At 42.9% G+C, this 6,638-nt stretch overlaps 1 pseudogene across 1 annotated transcript; it reads right to left on the bottom strand.

Moving 5' to 3' along the window:
• Positions 1-1,362: 1,362 nt before the first annotated feature.
• On the bottom strand, positions 1,363-6,149 carry LOC125507266 (uncharacterized; annotated as a pseudogene). The gene is made up of 2 exons (XR_015602557.1): positions 5,570-6,149; positions 1,363-4,781 (listed from the first exon to the last, which is right to left on the bottom strand). The product of XR_015602557.1 is annotated as an uncharacterized LOC125507266 (transcript).
• Between the last annotated feature and the right edge of the window lie 489 nt (positions 6,150-6,638).

Here is a 6,638-nt window from a genome sequence, read left to right as displayed (position 1 = left end):
TGATTCCCCCATAAGTCGGGATGAGACTCCGGACGAAAAATAAAATAAAAAAAAGGCCAAAGAAGCCCAAATAAAAAGAGGCCATAAAAAAAGAGAAAAGGCCCAAACAAAAAATATATTAAAAAATTGATAAGAGAAAAAGAGAGAAGGGACAATGTTACTATCCTTTTACCACACTTGTGCTTCAAAGTAGCACCATGATCTTCATAGTAGAGAGTCTCTCATGTTATCACTTTCATATACTAGTGGGAATTTTTCATTATAGAACTTGACTTGTATATTCCAATGATGGGCTTCCACAAATTGTCCTAGTCTTCATGAGCAAGCAAGTTGGATGCACACCCACTTAGTTTCTTTTTGAGCTTTCATATACTTATAGCTCTAGTGCATCCGTTGCATGGCAATCCCTACTCACTCACATTAATATCTATTGATGGGCATCTCCATAGCTCGTTGATACGCCTAGTTGATGTGAGACTATCTTCCCCTCCTTTTTGTCTTCTCCACAACCACCATTCTATTCCACCTATAGTGCTATATCCATGGCTCAGGCTCATGTATTGCGTGAAGATTGAAATTTTTTGAAAAAGTTAGAGTATGAAACAATTGCTTGGCTTGTCATAGGGGTTGTGCATGATTTAAATACTTTATGTGGTGAAGATGGAGCATAGTCAGACTATATGATTTTTTAGGGATAACTTTCTTTGGCCATGTTATTTTGAGAAGACATAATTGCCTTGTTAGTATGCTTGAAGTATTATTATTTTTATGTCAATATAAACTTTTGTCTTGAATCTTTCTAATCTGAATATTCATACCACAATTAAGAAGATTTGCATTGAAATTATGACAAGTAGCACTCCGCATCAAAAATTCTCTTTTTATTATTTACCTGCTCGAGGACGAGCAGGAATTAAGCTTGGGGATGCCTGATACGTCTCCAACATATATATAATTTTTGATTGCTCCATGCTATATTATCTATTGTTTTGGACTATATTGGGCTTTATTTTCCACTTTTATATTATTTTTGGGACTAACCTATTAACCGGAGGCCCAGCCCAGAATTGCTGTTTTTTGCCTATTTTAGTGTTTCAAATAAACGGAATATCAAACGGAGTCCAAACGGAATAAAATCTTCAGGAACGTGATTTTCTCAGCGAACGTGATCCAGGAGACTTGGACCTTGCTCCAAGGAACAAAAGAGGCGGTCACGAGGGTGGGGGGCGCCCCCCCCCCCCTAGGGCGCGCCCCCTGCCTCATGGGCCCCTCGTTGCTCCTCCGGTGTACTTCTTCCTCCTATATATACACACGTACCCCCAAACAATCAGAAGAGGAGCCAAAAACCTAATTTCACCGCCGCAACTTTCTGTATCCACGAGATCCCATCTTGGGGCCTGTTCCGGAGCTCCGCCGGAAGAGGGTCGTCATCACGGAGGGCTTCTTCATCATCCTAGCCCCTCCGATGAAGTGTGAGTAGTTTACCTCAGACCTTCGGGTCCATAGTTAGTAGCTAGATGGCTTCTTCTCTCTCTTTGAATCTCAATACAACGTTCTCCCCCTCTCTTGTGGAGATCTATTCGATGTAATCTTCTTTTTGCGGTGTGTTTGTTGAGACCGATGAATTGTGGGTTTATGATCAAGTCTATCTATGAATAATATTTGAATTTTCTCTGAATTCTTTTATGTATGATTGGTTATCTTTGCAAGACTCTTCAAATTATCTGTTTGGTTTGGCCAACTAGATTGGTAGTTCTTGCCATGGGAGAAGTGCTTAGCTTTGGGTTCGATCTTGCAGTGTCCTTACCCAGTGACAGAAGGGGCAGCAAGGCACGTATTGTATCGTTGCCATCGAGGATAACAAGATGGGGTTTATTTCATATTGCATGAATTTATCTCTCTACATCATGTCATCTTGTTTAAGGCGTTACTTTGTTTTTAACTTAATACTCTAGATGCATGTTGGATAGCGGTCGATGAGTGGAGTAATAGTAGTAGATGCAGAATCGTTTCGATCTACTTGTCACGGACGTGTTGCCTATATACATGATCATGCCTAGATATTCTCATAACTATGCTTAATTCTGTCAATTGCTCAACAGTAATTTGTTCACCCACCGTAGAACACTTATGCTCATGAGAGAAGTCACTAGTGAAACATATGGCCCCCGGGTCTATTCTCATCATATCAATCTCCATCACTTTAATCTTGCTTTGCTTTTTACTTTGCTTTTTCTTTTTACTTTGCATCTTTATACCAAAAATACCAAAAATATTATATCTATCAGATCTCACTCTCGTAAGTGACCGTGAAGGAATTGACAACCCCTAATCGTGTTGGTTGCGAGTAGCTATCGCTTTGTGCAGGTACGAGGGACTTGAGCGTGGGCTCCTACTGGATTGATACCTTGGTTCTCAAAAACTGAGGGAAATACTTATGCTACTCTCCTGCATCATCCCTTCCTCTTCGGGGAAAACCAACGCAAGCTCAAGACGTAGCAATTATCTACATATCCCCGTAGCATGATAGGCAGCAGACGCTCAATAAATATATGGTAATCATGACTTTTGAGTCCATATATCTTAAGTTTCTCTAAGTTAACACCTCTCTTCATGTTGGCCACATATCCATCCGGAAATTTGAGCTGAAGAAACCACAACAGGACCTCTCTTATTTGGTTCCTCTTCAAGCAATATGGTGCTCTAGGCTTTTCCCATTTACCGTTAGGCTTTTCTTGAAGGTTGAAATCAGTTCTGCTACACAGTACAGCTTGGTCAAGGCGGGCTTTGGCATTGTTTTTTGTCTTGCTAGGAATGTTTAGGACAGTATTGAATATTGCTTCTGCAATATTTTTTCAGTGTGCATAACATCTATATTATGAGGAAGCAAAAGCTTTGGGAAGTTTGGCAATTCCCACAACTTTGGAATGTGTGTCCAATTGTGTGTTACTCCGTAACCCTCAAAATTGATGTCCTTAACTTCATTCATGTAAGCAAAAACTTCATCCCCTGTTAACCTACGTGGAGCAATATCCTTCACTACTGTATCTTTTTAAAAGGCATCACGCTGGGTCCTAAATACATGATCGGCCGGCAAAAATCGCCTGTGGCTATCAAAACCAACTCCATTTGTGCCCATTATCCAGCCAAATTGTTTGTGGATCTACCCCACACTCATAACAAGCCAACCCACCATGGGTAGACCATCCAGCAACCATACCGAATGCAGGGCGGTCATGGACAGTAGTATGCAAGGTTACCCTTATTGAAATTTTGCTTAAGAAAACTATCATAAGTTGGTACACCCGCCCATGCCAATTTCAACTCGTCATATAAAGGCTCCATGTACACATTGAAGTTCTTGCCAGGACCCTTTGGTCCAGGGATCACCATGCTAAGAAAGATATTTTAGGTTTTCAAGCAAAGAGCAGGTGGCGGGTTCAAAGGAGCAAGAAACACAGGCCAACAAGAGTATTGTGTTAACCCGAAATTAAAAGGGTTGAAGCCATCAGAGGACTTGACTAGCTTAACATTGCGTGGATCACTTGCAAACCCATCCTCATTGAAAGATTTTCATGATTCACTATCACATGGGTGCACCATCATTCCTGGATTTTCTCGGATGCCTTCCATGTGCCATCTCATGTGCTTAGCAAATTCAGGCTTCATGAACAACCTTTGCAATCTTGCGAGAAATGGAAGGTATCGTAGAACCTTACGGGGGATGGGTTTACGCTTCTTATTTGGCAGTCATTTTTAACTACCTTATATCTTGCTTCACCACAGAAATCACACTTCAGTTTTTCCTCTCTATCCTTATAGTATAGCATGCAATGGTTAACGCATGCATCTATTTTCAGGAGTGGCATTTTCAAATGAACTAAGATACACTTGCACTCATATAAGCTTGATGGCATTTTATTGACTTGTGGGAGTGTATCTTGTCAAAGTTTTAGTAAACTATTTATGCAGTCGCCTGACAGATTGTATTGTGACTTAATTCCCATCAAGCGTGTAACAGTAGCAAAGCGTGAGGTTTGGGTGAACTCACGGAGTGGCTCTCTAACAGCTGACAAGATGGCATAAAAATCTTTGGCATCCGGTGTTGGCTCCTCGTCTACATCATCGACATGCATTGAATCCCCAAAGTCACACAACATGTCCTCTAAGCAATCAGTGTTGACAGACTCCACTCTATCTACATGAACATGACGCTCCCCATGTGCAATCCATCTAAAGTAGTTGGGCATGAACCCCCAATGACAAAGATGAGAGGTCATCAATTGTTTTGTTCTTCTACTACCATTGCAACATTTTGAGCAAGGACGGGAAACTCCAAACTTGGAACTACGGACACCCTCAAAAACATGGTTCACAAAAGCATTTGTATTCCATATCCACTCATCAGAATGTCTTCCATTATCCTTCCACCCACTATACATCCAGCTACACTGAGCATCCAAAGACATGGTCTGGTTTTCTACATAAATCTGAAATAAAAATGAATTGCTACAATCACCAGCCGCATCCCCACACAAAATACATCATACACACTAAAATAGAAAACCATTCATCAGCCAACAAAAAATAACCCCGGTTCCTATATCATACAGATGAACAATGCATTAATCGACATTTATTCATGGAAAGAACAGATCATAATACCTACTTGATTCCAGTTGAGCAATGTCTTTGTTCTCTGTTGCTTTGACAACTATTGTTTCGACACCACGAACAGGGAAATTTTCTTCAAGCAAACAACACCCGACACTAGTCAGTTTCTAAAAAAATGTAGAAAACCAATGAACGATGTTGGAGGACTTCCATTTATTCATAACATAAAATAGAGGCTACTAGCTTTGGCCAGAGAAAACAAACTCAACAGATAGACTATATGAAATACCTACTTCTATTGATATTATATGAAGGACGCATGGAAAGTGGACAAGAAAATCATACGATGCTCAACATGGATAACTATATAATAATCATGTGGATAACTATACATCAATGGTAAAACACACAGACAATTTCATATACATAACTACAGCAATTGTAAAATGCAGTAGCCCTGCCACTTTTACCTAAATTCAAGGATGGCATCATTCAAGATGGATCACTGAAGCTACTATTTCTGTCATTCATGCACTTGCAGTAGCCGTGAACAAACTCAAGAGATAGACTATATGAAATATTTCCTACTCACTGTGTTGAAATATCTTGTCTACATTCTGACCACAATTTACATAGTTGAATGGCTCATTCATGTGTTCATGCATCTTCATATCAATCAGTTCTTATATTTCCTTTTTTGCTATAAATTTCTTTTATTCCTTTGACCTTCCATACACCTTTTATACGCAAGATATTGAAACTGACAACCCCAAGTGCCGACGATGCTACTGAACAACGTCAAGATGTACTGAATAGTGGACAACATACTGCTTTATTTCGATGCTAAAACCAAATCAAAATTTCAGAATCTTGCTAGTCATATACAAGTACAACTATCTAAACCAGCAATCGAAAAACTATCTAAACCAGAGAGTGAGAGAGATGGAGAGAGAACCTTTTCGACAGGAGCAGCGGCGTACAACAGCAGACAGATCCGGTCATCGTCCAATCAGCGAGGACGACACCGCCACCACGGTCAAGGGTGGCACAGTTAGCACGAGTTGAGGGCGTCGCAGATGGAGTCACCACGAGCGGCACCAAGCCGTCACCAAGCCGGCGTGGCCAGGGCCACCGCGCCCGTCGCGACCATGGTGTGACTAGGTCACGATGCAGTACACAGAAGGGGAGTGGCAGAGTGAGGCGGGCAGGGGAGCGGCGGAGTGAGGCGAGCAGGGGAGCGGCAGAGCTAGGCGGGAGCAGGGGAGCGGCGGAGCTGGGCGGGGCGGGGAGCGGCGGAGCTGGGCGGGGCGGTGAGCGGCGGAGCTGGGCGGGGCGGGGAGCGGCGGAGCTGGGCGGGCGGGGGAGCGGCGGAGCGGGGCGAGCACGGGAGCGGCGGAGCGGGCGATCCAGCGAGGCGAGCAGGGGAGCGGTGGAGCGGTCGACCCAGGGCGAGGCGCGGCAGATCGGGACGGGAGGAAGGGTTTGAGAGAGGGGAATTTTGGTCTGGCGGCGACACCGTTTGGGACAGGGGCGTGCTTGGACGAGACACATACGATTTTTTTCCTCTACGCGCCCTTTCTTCCTTTCCTCTTCTCACTGTGCAATGGGCCCAACCTTCGCGGGAGGAAAAAAATGGCGCGAGCGTAGCGCGGGCCAATCTACATGACCACACCAGTGCATCTCTTTGTGTTTTTTGGGTTTTGATGTTTGTACGTGGCACCACCCTAGGGAAAGCTTAAGTTACAATTTTCTTAGATAGATATTCATCTTTCCCTAGAGGGCACTGTTTATTGCTTTTCTATCCCTTGAGTAGGCTAATGAGCTCTAGGTAAAGACAATGGCTCTAGGTAAAATGTAGATTTCTAGTAGTGTCCATAGCTCATTGATTAGCCGCGTCAATGTGAGACTTTCTTCTTTTTTGTCTTCTCACACAAGCTCCATCATCATATTCTATTCCACCTATAGTGCTATGTCCATGGCTCGCGCTCATATATTGCGTGAAAGTTGAAAGAGTTTGAAAAGGC

The sequence above is a fragment of the Triticum urartu genome, chromosome 5A (assembly GCF_056163025.1).
Source record: "Triticum urartu cultivar PI428250 chromosome 5A, HENAU_Tu73, whole genome shotgun sequence".
In the NCBI taxonomy this organism is placed as follows: Eukaryota; Viridiplantae; Streptophyta; class Magnoliopsida; order Poales; family Poaceae; genus Triticum; species Triticum urartu.
The sequence above is the reverse complement of the archived record's forward strand: the minus strand, read 5'-3'. Positions and strand labels throughout refer to the sequence as shown.